General features: G+C 45.5%; 2 long non-coding RNA genes across 5 annotated transcripts in view; one reads left to right on the top strand and one right to left on the bottom strand.

The window, feature by feature from the left end:
• LOC122239500 overlaps positions 1-5,114 on the bottom strand; it is a 38,625-nt gene extending 33,511 nt beyond the window's left edge. The window contains exon 1 of the long non-coding RNA XR_006218690.1: positions 4,501-5,114. This is a non-coding gene — a long non-coding RNA (uncharacterized LOC122239500). The remainder of the gene's footprint in view (positions 1-4,500) is intronic.
• A 1,719-nt stretch (positions 5,115-6,833) lies between these two features.
• Positions 6,834-9,091, top strand: LOC102954250. Of its 4 annotated transcripts, XR_006218685.1 has the most exons (4): positions 6,867-6,903; positions 7,212-7,256; positions 8,599-8,674; positions 8,792-9,091. It is a non-coding gene; the product is annotated as an uncharacterized LOC102954250 (long non-coding RNA). The 4 variants fall into 4 exon arrangements; XR_006218684.1 differs by lacking the exon at positions 7,212-7,256 and having other exon boundaries at positions 6,834-6,903; positions 8,792-9,084; XR_006218683.1 differs by lacking the exons at positions 6,867-6,903; positions 7,212-7,256 and adding an exon at positions 6,910-7,051 and having other exon boundaries at positions 8,792-9,084.
• Positions 9,092-15,927: the final 6,836 nt, after the last annotated feature.

The following is a 15,927-nucleotide window of genomic DNA, read 5'->3' as shown; positions in this document are numbered from 1 at the left end:
TGGTTTCTTCAGCACACCAGCCCAATATGCTTCCCAAGTGCTAGTCCTTATGCTGACCAAGTCCTCTAACCAGGGTGTTCCCAAGTTCTGTGGCAGGGGATAACATTGGCCCTGGAAGACATGCTGGCACCCCAGGGTCCTCTGAGGCTGTGGCTAACTACCACAGGGCAGTGTTCCCTCACAGTAACCCTCACTTGGCCACACGTGGGAACTCCAGCCTCCACTGGAATTGGGTTCCCAGATTACGGGGGTGAAAAGTGGGAGAACAAATGGGTGGATGGTAAAAGGTCCCCGCAGGTTGTGGTCAGGTTCCAGGCAGGGTTTCCTCAGGAATGCTTGTCACTCCTGAGATATATGGACTCCCTTAGGAATGGTTTGGAGACCAGTGTGAAATTCATCCCTGTTGAAGTCCTCCTACATTTATTTAAGGCCTTGGTTAAAACCCACCTGATGCCCACCTGTCTTGAGAATTTACAATATTAATTTTATTACTAAAAATGAGTACTAATGCCACTGGTATATTAATTCAGTTGAGGACTATAGATCTCATAATCTCCATTTTATGGGTGAGAAAACTGAAGAACGGAGAGGCTATCTAACACCCAAGTGGCTGAGCCAGGATTCTAAATTCACAGCTCAGTATGTAACTGCCAACTTGAGCCTCTCATCTAGACTGGAGGATTAGGTTAGACTGAAGTATGTTATTCCAGTATACAATTTTCATGAGTTAGTCAATACAGAGTCAATATGAAAATTCTAACACAGTATTATATAGGCTAAGAAATTTTGTTGATTGCTGCCAGTTCAGCAAATGCTGAGAAAAATTCTGCATCCTAAAAAATATCATTTAAGTTAAGTGAATTACCTATCCTCTTACACCGAGCTCTCCCTGTTACTTAATGTCCAGCAACTTAATGGGAAACATCTTTGGAAAAGTTTTATCATGACTGTGGCACATCATTTATGCACTGGTAGGTACAGCAAGCAAAAAAACCGCACATCTACGAAAAATTCGTACTATTATTTAAACCTCTTAGCAAGGAAGAGGTTGAATAATATCTACAATTTAGCCTAGTGAGAGAATAAAATGGAATGCACCTTGGGTGAATGTGATGACTGAGCTGTATTCATGCTCGGTGGTTAAATACGTGCACCTCACTCCTGCACAAGGCCTACACAGCCCTGCCCCACCGTCTCTCAGACCTCCAGCAATGCTGAAAGCTTCAGTTCCTCAGGATTCTCCTTTCTTCTTAAAACATTCTTCTCCCTACAACCTCAATTCTGAGCAACAGCTTAAGAATCACTTCCTTAGGGAGATCTTCCCAGACCTCTGGGATAGATAAAGTCCTCTAATTAGTTACACAGTAGCAGAACTCCCTGAACTTTGCCCAGGAAACCTCATCAGTCATTATCATTGTCACTTATCCTGGCCTGTCCTTCTTGTGAGACTATAAGCCCAAAGAGGGCAGGATGACCTTAGCCCTGCTTCCTGCTGCATCTCCAGGGTCCAAGCAGATGCCCCTAAATGAAAGAGTTGCTCCCACAGCTGTCTGTTGAATGGACACCTGTATGTGGTCCCTGTATTTACCTTCAAGTTAGTAGAGTATGTAGATTCTTAAATTTTTATTTTATTTTGAGAGAGAGCACGTAAGCAATGGAGAGGGGCGGGGGGGGGGGAGAGAGAGAGAGAGAGAGAGAGAGAGAGAGAGAGAGAGAGAATCTTAAGTAGGCTCTATGCTCAACACAGAGCCCGACTCAGGGCTTGATCCCGTGACTCTGGGATCATGACCTGAGCCAAAATCAAGAGTCAGACACTCAACCAACTAAGCCACTCAAGCGCCTCTGTAGATACTTATTTTTAAATTGACTACTAAAACTTTACAAAAGTTAAACTCAAATGGTTTTTTGAGGGGATTAAAATCAGGATTGGACCTCCAGGTTCTTGCTAGGAGTCTTGCCAAGAGCCTTTCTCTAGGCCTGATTGTTTAATTGACAGAGAAGGACTTCTCATCATTCTTAGATTTTCTTTTATTGTCCAGGGTTGCTGCTCTCTTCCCTCTGCCTAAAACTCATCATCTTCTGAATCTCCATATTTGAGCTTGGGCAGGCCTCTCGTGTTGGTTGGACTGGGGCAGCATTTTGATCAACAGACCTTTGCTTGCTGTTTTGTTTTTTTAAAACATGCAAATATTGTATTTGGTTGATCTGTGATTAAACAATTCTTGAGAGTTAAAGACCTCAGCTTCTTGGTGATCTCATAAAGTTTCCACAGACTGTGTGTCATTCATAACCTAAGGATCTGGAAGGAAACCCAACTTTAAAATGCAGTTCCCAGTGATTTCAGCCTGAAAGGTGATATGTCTGTTTTTCTAACATCTCAAAATCACTGGAATGTGCATTGGCAATATTTCTAGACCAGATTTCTGGGGAACTGGCTCACTTGCCTAAGAGACACAGTTAAGTTAAAGACACTAAAATCTCAATAAGACTCTTGGCTACTCCACTTCAACTACATAGATGCTTCTTTGGAGACTAGCGTATGTATTAGCTGACATAAACAAGCATATGTCCTGGAAGAAAAGTATCATCTATCCGATATTAGAAGCTTCTAAGAGGGTCATTAAGAGTATCATAAACATTGTATGTGTTCAAACCATTGGTTGATATAGCTCAACACTCATCCATTCATTCAACATATTTCATACCTAGGCGCTATCAACTAGGCTCTGAATTAAGCCCACAAGAATTAGACACAATCTCTGTCCAGTTGGGCAAACCATGATAGTGTGTTGGGAGAGGGTTCCACTGGTGAAAGGAGTGATCAGCATTGACCTGGAGGAATCAGGGAGGGGGTGCTACTCAGAAGAGGCTCCATTTAAATTGGGTCTTGAAGAATTCATGGTAGTTTATCAGACTTAGAAGAAAGTGGCAAGGGACACTCAAGACAACAGTGTGGCAAAGGCATAGCATTGAGAAAGAGCACTCCGCATTCCAGAAACATGTAGGAGCTTGATGTGCCTCGAACCCAGGTGTCTCTAGAGGGGCACCAGAAACAGTTCTGAGGGAACATTGTGTCTTCATAGGCTGACCTTAATAACCATTACATCCAATATCCGTGAATTTACCTAGCCTTTTCTTGGACCCATTTTTTATTATTTTCATCTGTAACACCTTAGGGGGCAATGAGTTCCACTTATATGCTACAGGCTGTGTAAAGATGTACTTCCTTTTATTTGTCCTTAATACTTCCTTAAATGATCACCAGCAGGGTCATTTTTTTCCTCTTTATAATTATAGCATTTTGGTACTCCCACCTAATCCCCAGGCATCACATAGATAAAGAATGAATTTGAAAGGCACCATTGAAATCCTGGCTGGGGTAACTATGCCCACCTAAAAGCCCAAATCTACTCCGCTTACTTCCACCTGACACCCACAGGCTGCATGTTGCTTTTTTGTAACTCTTTCCCTCTCTGATGACCTCCCTTGATGTTACTGTTGTTCTTTTGTTTTAAAAATAAAACCAGAAAATCAATTTATTAATATGCAAGAAGAACTAGATCTGCTACGTGACTCACGGTAGCTGGAAAAGGACATTCTCCCCATGTAGCCAGGAAGCATCTGAGCCTGGGCTGATGGCTAGTAAGGATCTAGATACTGAATGGTGCCAGGTGCTGATAGGCTGTAGTGTCCATCTCCACAATAAGGACACACCTGGCACCTAGACTAGACTGGCCCTGTCTGAGGCCTGCCTGCGCTTGCCCCCAGTGAGGCTTGGGAAGGGCCTTGCCAAGGTGAGATCCTGGAGGGTCACCTGCTTCTGCTCCCATAAAGATACAGATGTTACAGGAAGGGAAAAGTTCTTATAGGTAGAATAAAAGATGGTTTCATAACAATCTCCATCCTGCCCCAGAATCCTCTGGGACCCTGTCCTGAAACAGGGTGCTTTTAGCCAGAGTCATTCTGGAATTTTCAAAGGAAGGGACAGAGAAATCTAGTCTTAAACAATGCCTGGAATAAACTGTCAGCACCTCATGTCTGACTTTCCTCCTCCTGCTGAGAGAACAGAACTTGCCTGGATCTGCTCTGGGCCCTTTCCTCTTGGTTTTTCCTTTCTTCTTGGCTCACTTCCCCTGGGCAATGCCATACACTCCCCAGGTGGATGGGGAGGCTGAACAAAGAGCACAGGGGCAAGTCTGATCCCAAGAGAAGGAGGGAGGGAGGGAGGGAGGGAAGGAAGGTGGGTGGACGCAGCTTAGACCAGCCAGCAATGTAAGGGCGTTTGATAGGGCTATGGGGGTATCCTCAAGCCAAGGTGGCATCAGAGGAGTCCTGGCTTCCAAGGAACAGGCTGCCATGATCAGTCGCTGGCTGGGAGTGCCTATGGGAGGCACAGCCTCAACACATGGGGATGGATTTCAGAGAGGAGCATCTGGGCCTTGGGCAATTAAATTCCCTCAACTTAGAGATATGTGAGGACCATGCTTTTGGCTGTCATACCTGAAGTCCTTGTCAACTCATCCCCACCTGGCCAGCTTGTGAAACTTCTTCAAGTTTGAAAGTCATATCCTCACAGAAATTGTCCCAAACCTTGGGACTGACCTGGCTTCCCTGTTGTTATAACATATAATTTCACTGTGAGTTCCAGTTTATTATCCAACTCCCTGGATGCACTCTGAACTCCAGGAGGACAAGGACTGTGCCAATATTGTTACCAACCACATCCGCAGTACTTGGCAGTACTGGTGCCTGGAAGATACTCTTAAGTGTTTGCTGAGTGAATGACTGACCGGCCACTGGTGCAGAGGAGATAGCTCAAATTGTGCAACAATCTTGGTTTCAGAAAATACGCTTCTTCTGAAATGCACTGTTCTAGATCTAAGCTTCGCCTGTATGGGGCATTTTCCATTTCCAGGCTGAGTTTTCAGAGCAGTTGAAGAAACCCCTTGAAGGAAACAGTCTGAGTCAGAGCAATGTTCCTGAGTCACAAGGGTGCAGTTGCCTGACTGCACCTGAGAATCCAGTCTGGACCAAGAGAGGTGGAGAAAAAGGCAGAAAGTGGAAACGTAAGCCCCAGTCCTGCTTTGAACACTAACTGTCTCGCATTTCCTTTCTGAAACCTGTGTTTGTACGGTTTTTCCTCCTTGGGTTAAAAAGAGCCCTAAAATACATAATAGACATGAGAATGTGTCAGCAAGTTCTGATGCCAACCCAAACCTGGATTGTATTATGTTGCTATTGTTTATAGACTACATGTTTCAGGATGAGGATCATATGGGGAAAAGTGAGTGAAGGGAAGATGCCGATTAGGATGTTAAGACACTCCAAGATGTTTTCAGGGGAGGTTGTACCTTGGAAAATAGCACAGGGGTTCAGAGAGGCTGGAGTTGCCTAAAGAGAGATTAAAAACTATCCAACGTGTAAGGAGGGATGTATAAGCCATACGGGTCCATTCACAAGATTTTGTATCAGGTACAAAAATAGGACCCTAATAGGAGCCTGGGTGGCTTAGTCAGTTAAGTGTCCAACTTCTGCTCAGGTCATGATCTCATGGTTTGTGGGTTCGAGCCCTGCATCGGGCTCTGTGCTGACAGCTGAGTCTGGAGTCTGCTTCAGATTCTGTGTCTCCCTCTCTCTCTCTCTCTCTGCCCCTCCCCCACTCGTGCTCCGTGTCTGTCTCTCAAAAATAATAAATAAGTGTTAAAACATTTTAAGAAAAACATAGGACCCTAAAATGATCACGTATTTCCAACTAAGACTCTTCATTGGGAAAAATGGGGGCAGTTCTGTGGTATGAAGTGGCACTTCCTGACAGAAGTCTGTCTATTCATTTAAGATGCTCAGAACTGTGTCCCTCAAGATGTCTAAAAAGCCTCAGCCAAGTTGGCCACGGTCCCAGGAAACATTACACGCTGCTGAGAACCATGTGTGTTGGTGACGGCTGCACTCACGCTCTGTGCACAGACCATTTCAACCTCAGCCCACCAGGGATGACCTTCAGGGGCCCTTCTCTGTTCCCAGAGCACCCACCGGGAGCACCTCAGGACACGAGCACCTTCCTCATGCCGGGAATGAATTGCTGAACGCAGGGAGAGCTGACTTCAAGCCTTGACTTCACCAAGTCAATTCTGTGACCTCATGCTACTTCCTTAAGGGCCACTTTTTTGTCTACAAGCGGGGCGGAGCTGCTGCCTCCTCACAGGTTCGCCGTGAGGATTCCAGATAACGTGCGTCATGTCTCTGGCGCACAGCAAAGGCTCAACAAATGAGAATCATTATTACTTACCTTGGTGGGCTGTGTAAAGCAGCCCCGGATTGGGACCCTAGTTTTGCCACTTGGTAGCTTTTGGAGGCTCATTTTCCTTCTTTGTACATAGGGCAAAACACTACTTAACCTTCGGTGGTGGCAGAATTGGAAGAATTAATTTAGCAAAGGCACCTAATCACGTTCCTGGCACACAGTCGTATGCAATAAAAGTTATCTGTTATGATCATTTGTAGATAAACAGAATGAAAATTCTTGATGCTGGTTTGTACAGAGCAAGTATGTGTAAGCAGAACAAGCCAATTTGAATTATTCTGTGAGAAATACATTGTCTTCTAAAACAGGTAGCCTTACTTCCCCAGGTTAGACCAGTTCTGAACCTGCGGGGAGCAGAGGCTAGGGACTGGCACAGAGCCCCGAAGGGTCGGCCCCTTTCCGCCAACCTATGGGGTCCTCCTTCATCTGTCCATTTTCCAGGAGACGTTTGCTCCTCCTGCCTCAGGTCCCCTGAGGAGAGCGGGAGCAATAGGTCACCGTTATTTAAACTGCCACAGAATTTTCAGACCATGAGATTCTCGTCTCTCTCCAGTCGGGGTTGGCCCATCCCCAAGAGGGAAGGAAGCCAGGAGGGGGAGGAGGTTATAAAACCATTTTATATCCGTCCTGTTTTTAATTGATTTCACAGCAGGAGAAGAAAAACCAGAATCCTTCCCACATAACCTTTCAATGTGGGAGTCCTCCTCTGGTCGGGAAACCCATCTGGAAAGAGCCGCAGCGGGGCTGCAGGTTCTGTTTTCCTCCCCAGTGTTGGAGCCCTGGCAGCGCCCTCCCTGAGGGGTGCCTCTGTGGGTCCCCTGTGCACCTCCTTTGCACACTCACTTGCAAAGAGGGGGGTAGCCCTGCCTCTTCCCTGGTCTCCAAATGGGACCAAATCTTTCTCCCTTAGGTGCAGCCCATGTGTCAGCTAGGGCCACTAGTCCATGTCATCTAGGTACCTTGGCCCAACTCCACAGCCCATGCCCTGGGGGAGCCAAGTCCTCCTGGGATTCCTGGGTGGGGTTAGGGGTGGCTAACATTATGTAATTACACTTGGTCTTTCTAGTTTTCAGCGTCTTGTTCCAGAAGCATGGCCCTCAAAACAGTGTGTGAAGTATTCTTTGTCAGGGTTTGGTGGTTGTAAAGAATGGCCACATAACACTACAGAGAAAAAAAAGTCAACATGCATGTTTAAGACTTCCATTCCTAGAAGATGGTTTGGCCATCCGGCCATGGGTGTACGTGTGTGTGTGTGTGTGTGTGTGTGTGTGTGTGTGTGTGTGTGTATGTGTTGGGGGATTCTCTGTATTTATTAAATGTTTTTAAATATCAACTCTGTCTCTAGGGAGGAGAACTGGGTGACTAAGGGACTAGGAGACAGGGAGACTTTGTATACATTTTTATCCTTTCAAATTTTACACCGTTTACACGTATAACAATTATGTGCCTGTACGTGCAAACATGCACACATATACCATATCCCTTATGCTCTCTCCCTACTCCATGCCCCTATTCCTTTCTCTCTGCAGAGACAATCCTTCAAGGGATAATTTCAAAAAGTCTTCTGTTCCCAATTTACCAATGCCTCAATAGTTCCTTCTACCTGCTCTGAACCCTGACAGAATTTCCCATCAGTCTTAACTATGGTTGGGACCTACTCACAAACTGCCTCATAGTGTAACCTCCTAGCATAACTGCCTGCCTCCTGAAGATAGCCCTCGTCTCTCATCAGTTGCTTAAGCATAGACTGGCAATAGATTCGTTTCTTTGGATCCCTCACAGAACAGAACTGAATCAAAGAGTTAGAGGCGAAGGCACAACTAGACAAGTCTGAAGGACAAGGGCATGGCTAAGACAAAATGCCTTTGGAACCTATAACAAGTATCTGGTTTAAGTTCTTGCTGCTTCCAGAACCAGGTGGAGTTGGTAGCAGTGAAAAGCTGCTTGTCACTGGACTACTACTGTTCTCTCTTCCATTGCAATCAGAAGATCAGTTGGGTCTCTTCCAGGGGATGCATTTTGGACAAAGTCAGATATAGGAACATGTAACCCTATGGACAACTGTGGACTAGGTGTCTGAGGCTAAGACTTTGACAATTTTTTCTTTTTTTAATCAAAAAAAAAAGACTAAACAGAAAATATCTTATGAAGCAAATGGTCTTAACCAAACCTTTCTTCTAAATAAGGGAAAAGACAGCAAGTGGGAGGAGAAGGCCAAGGTGGTGAGGAGGGAGGGTGAGAAGACCCCAAGCACCAAGGTCTCTCATTAAAAAGGCGTCTTTCCTGACATCTTACAGGGAAACTACTCCTCCCTTTGGAAGATGGAACCAGAAGAGGAAACCGCCCTACACCTGTAGCTGACCTTTGCAATAGGTACTGGGAGAGGAGGGGGGCCCCGCCTCCCAAAGACCTAGAGGCTTTTAGGGTGCTCCCTGCCCTCACCTGTTTAGCATCAATAGTCATGCCCCTCATTTTGTGCTGCTACCACAGGAAGCTTCAACTCTAAACCTAGGCCTGTGGGAGCTGCCCCAGTTCCAGGCACACAAGGCAAATGGCTGCATCCTTGCTGCCACAGGCCTCCTCAAAATGCATCTTCCAGGAACCAAGAATCCACCCTGCTCCACAAGGAAACATGTGAGCGTCAGCCAGACACCTTCTCCTCCATCATCTCCCACAGTCCTTCCATGTCTAATTCCTGAAACCCAGATGTCTGCTTCAGGAGCCCAAAATAAAGTCTCAACTGTTTCACGGTCAAACCCGCATCTGTCTGGGATTAGCAGAACAGCTACTTTGCACCCCCACGCCACCCCCCACCCCTGTCACCTCCCTCCACCCCCAAGGGTCTCCCTCTTCCATTTCTGGGAATCCCTGAAGATGCTGTGAGGGTGAGCATGTGTCACTTGATCTACCACTTGAGGCTCCAGTGCTGCGGTCTGGGGCCCCCAGTTCATCTCACGCTGCCTCCCATAACTCGGCTAGCCAGGATGTGCTGTTTTACTAAAGGAACTCGCTTCAAGTGGCAACATGGCACCTCCCCCACCCCCACCCATCACTAACTCCCCAGTCTAGGACAGGTGACAATATGTCCTGGATGTCTGGGGAATAACAGAAGGGGATTGTTGTGTTCCTTGGAGTCACAGGCCCTGGACCCCCAACCTTAAGGCCATGTCTACCTCCTATCAGTCTCCTGTATCTCAATAAGATTATTTAGAAGATATCATGCCAATGCTGAGTGGATCCCCCTCCCCAACCCCTCTCCCCAGAGAACAGGGAGTGTTGCCCCCTACTCCCAGACTCAGGTCTGCTCATGCTGCCTCAGCCCACCTGGCCCTGGGAATCTCCATTTCCTTCAAGAGAAAGCCCCTGAGAAGTTCTCCAGAGCTCAGATAAGACAAGTGCACTACTCAGCCTTGCACTGCCTGCACTATACTAATTTACTCACCATGGGGGGTGTAGTAGGCAGAATAATGCACCCCCACGCCCACGACATGCACATCCCAATACCAGAACCTGTGAATGCATTAGGTTACATGGCAAAGGGGAATTCAGGTTTCAGATGGAATAAAGCTTGCTAATTGGCTGACCTTGAGTAGAGAGATTCCCCTGGATTATCCACAGTACTGGCTTTGAAGATGGAGGAAGGGGCCATGTGCCAAGGAATGTAGATGCCTTAGAAGTAGAACAAAGAGGGGAGCCTGGGTGGCTCAGTCAGTCAAGCGTCTGACTTTGGCTCAGGTCATGATCTCGTGGTTTGTGAGTTCAAGCCCTGCATCAGGCTCTGCGCTGACAGCTCAGAGCCTGGAGCCTGCTTCTGATTCTGTGTCTCCCTCTCTCTCTGCCCCTCCCCCACTCAAGCTCTCTTTCTCTCTCAAAAAAAATAAAAATAAACATTAAAAAAAGAAAGAAAGAAATAGAGCAAAGAGTCTCACAGCCTCCAGAAAGAAACACAGCACTGCTAACTCCTCCATTTTCTCCCCGGGAGAACCATGTCAGATCCTGACCCAGGGATAGGATACTGTAAGATAATAAATTTGTGTTATTTTAAGCCACTAAGTTTGTGGTGGTTTGTAGTGGCAGCAGACAGGAAACCAATACATGGGGGTTACAAATAATTTGGTCTAAATCTTTACTTCAGGAAATTTTTTCTCTAATTTCTTATCACTTTGCATCTCACTCTGCAGTGGTCACAGTCAGATGTATGATGTCTGTATCACTTGTTCCAAGAACAACCTGCTTTACTTTGGTGTGAATAACGATTTCATCCTGGTGATTTCCTCGAAAACAAGAGAATCTGTTCCAAAATTAGAGTGTCCATCTCCAGAAACCCAAATGGCAGTGCCCATACTACAATAATACACACTTTGAGTTCCTTTTTTCTAGACACTGATAAAGAAATCACAGCAGTCCTCTCTCTAAGCCATCTTCCTGCCACTCCACTGCCACTAGTGGGGCTCAAGCCAGTTCTGTCTCTTGCCTGGAAAACTGAGACAGCCTTCTTCTGTCTCCACTCCTCCTCCCAACACTATAGTTGAAAGAGTCTTTGTAGAGGTTGACCATCCCTCTGTTGACAAATGTTCAATGGCCCCCATTGCCCTTAGGATAAAGCACCGGGCTCTAACCCGGTCCCTAAGACTCTGCACACTCAGCCCAGCCCACATTTCTGGCCTCATTTCCAGCACACACAGAGCTATTACCAGAGTCATTCTAGCAAACGTGTGGTCAAGGAGCAGGGAAGTGTTGAGCTGTGGGATGGGCTATGCAAAGCAGAGTCCCACAGTTTTGAGGATTCAAATTTGTAGGACATAGCTGTGGCTAGTGCACACTGAATTGTGCCCCCCCACCCCCACCCCCTGCAAATTCATATGCTGAAATCCTAACCTCTGGTACTGCAGAATGTGACTTCATTTGCAAACAGGGTTGCTGCAGACATACTTAGTTAAGATGAAGTCACACTGGAATAGGGTAGGCATCCAAGACTGATATTCTTGTAACAAGGAGAAATCTGGATGTAAACACATACACACACAGGGAGCAAACCACATGTAGACTACAGTCACACTGCCACAAGCCAGCGAACACCAGAAGCTCGGAGAGAGACCTGGGCCACATCCTTCCTTGATGCTTTCAGAGGAAGTGTTGCCCTTCTGACTTCTGAGGTTTTGTAACCTCGGAGGTGATAAATTTCTGTTGTTCTAAGCCCCCCAGTTAGTGGCATTTTACCATGGCAATCCTGGGGAACTAATCAAGTGACCCTACTGGCTTCTCATCACCTACAGATTTCTCCAGCATTCCGGTACACACAGCTCTGCGTGTGGAAACGCGTACACTGAAGGAAGGATATTTGACTGTAGAGAAGTTTGCATTTCCCGAGGTCCACCCAGTTTGTTGAAATGAAACACGCCCTTTACACTCACAGGGCTTCTCAAGGCCCTGAAAACCAGTTGCTAAGAAGAATTCATTAAAGGATACACATTAGTCAATTTGCCCTCCATGAGTGGGAGGGAGTCCTTAGTGATAATGAAGAAGACTCAGTAACAACTCTGTATTCTCAAAACATCCAATGTTCCAATGAGAACAAGGCATGGCTTTAATCTCTTTCCTTCGCTCCTGTTTCTTACTTCTGCAAAGTTTGCCCCAATCCGTGTGTTCTCTTAATTAAAACCAAAACTGACTCGACTGTTGAGTCCCAGTTAATAAGAGGTGAGGCCAGCTTGGCATGTCTGTGTTCTGAAAACTGCCCTGAGCAAAATGTGTGTGTGAGAACAGTCTGCCAGGGGAATGGCAAAAACAAGCTGCCCCTCCCTAGCCAGGATGGCTCTTTTCTGCATGGGATACAGGAGGCTCACTTCCACGCAAGTCCTACTATCCTAGGAAGCAGAAGAGGCTGGGCCCAAGACCCCGTTGCTCTAGGTGGGTAGGGTGGGGTCAAGGCGCTAGGAACTCATTAGACTTGACAGGAGGCTGCAAGCCCTGAGGATGATCTCTAGGTGGAGAAAAGCCTAGGGATGAGGCAGATGAAGTGGAGGCCAGGCTTGGGCAGAAGGAGGGGAAAGAGCTAAAAGGAGTGAGGGAGAGGCTGAGGTGGAAACCGTGGTGGGGCTGACAGATGCAAAGAGCTCTTCACTGTCTGACCCAGTGTCTCATGGTCTGGCCTCATACACTGTCTGTGGGATCCTCAGTCCAGTCCTTGTCAACCTGGCCAGCCAGAGGTGGGCTTGCACTCCAGGCAAGGCTGGCCTTGCATTAGAAGGACCAGAAAATGCCATGTAAGAACTTCAGTAAAGCCCAACCCATGCCCCCACCTGGGCGTCTGGGTGGCTCAGTCAGTTAAATGTCTGACTACAGCTCAGGTCATGATCTCATGGTTCGGGAGTTTGAGCCCCACATCAGGCTGCGGGCCATGGAGCTTGTTTCGGATTCTGTGTCTCCCTCTCTCTCTCTGCCCCTCCCTTGCTCTCTCTCTCTCTCTCTCAGAAAATGAATAACACACTAAAAAATTAAAAAAAAAAAAAAAAAAAAAGCCCGACCCATCCCCCAGATGTCTTCCCCACAAGCCTGACGTGTGCCCCCACTTTGCACTTTGTCCCTATAGATTTTTGTCTCGGAGTAAATAATTTAAAGCCAGGACTTCTTGAATGTTTACATACTCCAAGCATAGTCCTAAATGTCATGCATGGGTTAACTGATTTAATTTGTGTAACAGCTTTGTGACGTAGGTGTCATTATCGTTATCTCCATAGTTCCAATGAGGACACTGAGGCACAAGCGATGAAGTAATTCACCCGGTGTCATCAAACCGTTAAGTGGTAGCAGTAGAATTTGAACCCAGCCTGGCTGGCTCCAGAGTCCACGTTTTTCCCATTGTGCTTCACTAATTCCCCAAATGAAAACCAGTACCTCAGGAAATTTACCACCATGGCTTTCAAAGCCATGTGTTGCTCCCTAATTGGGGCTTTTTTAGGATGAGAGGTTGTTTTGAAGATAATTAATGAGAAACATTTGGAACCTTAACCTCTGGGCACCTGCTGTAGTCTTCCAACTGGGTTCAGTAACAATTACGATTCACACTCTCCTGCCTGCCCACACACCCCTGAGGTGTTACTGAAAGGCAAGAAGGCAGATTCCACAAATCCTAACACTCAGTCTCGTTACTTTGTAATACTATGTGTAAAGGCAGGTCCTGTGACTGGCAAAGCTGTTATAGCAAGCACCATTACTTAATTTTTGGAAGCCAAATTAAAACACTGGATGATAGGAAAAGTAGTCTGCTTTTCATTTGAGGTTATTGGCACTTTTCTCAGGAAAAATACCAACTAAGCTACTAAAAGCAGTGGGATTACACAATAGTATGATCACCAAAAACAACAATGGTCACAAACAGTCTTCTTGGGCAACTATTATGTGTTAACTGGGAATTACCTGCTTCATTTCCCAGTTGAGGGCACAGAGAAAATAAGGGTTAAAATGACTAACCCAAGGTTGTAACATTAGGTTAATGTTCAGTCTTAATCATATATTAAATCACATAAACTTCTAAATATGCAAATACTTAGGACCCACTCCAGATCTGCTGAGTCAAGACCTCAGGTGGGTGGCTTCTGAAGGGCAGCTGGGGTTGACAGCCTCTGACTGGTTAGTGACAAGTATCAGTAGCCAAGTGTCTTGATTCTCAGAGTGACTCCCACTCTGTTCCCTGTCTCCTGCTGCCTACTTTCCCACTCTCTGTTATTATTCCCAGGATGTAAAAGAAAAATAAAAAACAGACACATGGTCATCTCTGTTTTATATTCATACACAAAACGTTTAAGCAACATTTCCCTGCAAATGCACTGCCCGCATGCCTGTCTGGTACTTAGCAGAGTGTATGAAAAGTATTCCCTGACCCTGTACCATAGAGTCATGTCTTATAAGCAAGTGATGTCACTGTATTAAGTTTAATATGCCAGCGTAGTTCCTGGCACAAAATAGACGTTCAATAGATGTTTGTATATAAAAGAGTAGAATGGAGGTTGTGAAGGAAATTGCTGAGTGCACAAGCGAATACGAACAATTGGTATCTTTTATTTCCAGGGCCCAAGATATTCTGAGGATAACTAATTCCTCTCTGTGGCAGTAAAGAACATATTTCAGGATTACTTAAGAGATTATCAGGAAATCCTGGTCAACAGCACAGATTGAACCGACTTGGGAAGTTTCTCATTATGCTCCAAGCCCATATAAATTCTCTATAAAATATAGTGACAACAACAGCAACCACATTTGTTGCTGTTGTTATCATTACTATTATCATCATTATTCCATAGCCAAACTCAAAACTAAGCAAGGAAAATTCCCAGGTCCCAGAAAAGAAGTTGAAACTCAAACCCAAAAAGTTGAGCAGGTGCTAAGAGCAAATGGCCTACAGGGATACCAGAAATAGGTGTTGGCATTGAAGTTGGGTTTTAAGACACAAAGAAGAGAGAATTAAGCCTCTGGCTGGCTGGTGGTTAGAAGCAGAAACTGACCTCTTTGAATAAAGCTAAAAGCCAGAGAAGGCTGTTCCTTCCATGAAATAAGGACTAGAAAACTCAGCCCACTGGTCTAAGGATGTGGCAGGAAGCTGACCATCTGCCCAATGTTGTGGGTGGTAAAAAAGTAGACCTCTAGAAATCAAACTTCCAAAATTGTACCATGTGCGGGTGTTAGTCAAAACTTCTCCAAACCATAACTAAAGGAAGTTACAGTAAAAAAAAAAAAAAAAAAAAAGTATCCAAGAATTAATCCTACAAAGGGCTAAAGAACCAAGTACAACAGATGCCTATATAATACAGGCTCATCAGGCTCTATAGGAAATGCTACTTACTGAAGATGAAATATGTCTTATGAAAGGGCGGGCCTACGCCGGCTGACTCCATCTTGTTCTGTGTCCTTCACCTTGACCACACCTCCTCCCCTTGAGTAACCACCCCCTCACCTGCCTAACAGGACTTGGACCCTTCCCCAGGACCCTTCCCCAGCCAATCGGCTGAGGCCATAGCCATTACCTCACCAACTGCCCCTAGGCCCCAATAAAACCTTTGTCCTTTTGAAACTCGCTCTCTCTCCCTGGTATCTCACCGCTGCGTCGGTGCAGGTAGGGGATTGAGCTCGAGCTAGCTCGAATAAAGGCTCTTTTGCTTTTACATTGGACTCGGCTCCCTGGCGGTATTTGGGGATCACGAATTCTGGGCATAACACTTATATCATGAAGAAAGGGAATTATCTTGAAATACAATCACAGTAGCACTTCCTGATATTAAATGCACCTGGAAAATATAGGCAAATGAACAGGAAGCAATAATGGAATACAGTAAGGTGGTTGGGACAAGATTAATATAGAGATTAATGCATAGTGGTCTTCCTCTATAAAAGCAACAACCATTTGGAACATATAGTAACAAAGAAACCTCATTTATAACAGCCACTACAACAAAAATATAAATACCTAGAAATAAATAAGAAATATTTAAGATCTATAAGAAGACAACTTTAAGATGCCACTTAGAGATACCAAGGACAACTTGAAAGAATGTAAAGACTAACCCTATACATGGAATTTGAATGACCAAATTTTTTCAAACTTGATGAAAACTATATACCCATAGATC

Source organism: Panthera tigris, chromosome A1 (assembly GCF_018350195.1).
Source record: "Panthera tigris isolate Pti1 chromosome A1, P.tigris_Pti1_mat1.1, whole genome shotgun sequence".
Classification (NCBI taxonomy): domain Eukaryota; kingdom Metazoa; phylum Chordata; class Mammalia; order Carnivora; family Felidae; genus Panthera; species Panthera tigris.
The sequence above is the reverse complement of the archived record's forward strand: the minus strand, read 5'-3'. Positions and strand labels throughout refer to the sequence as shown.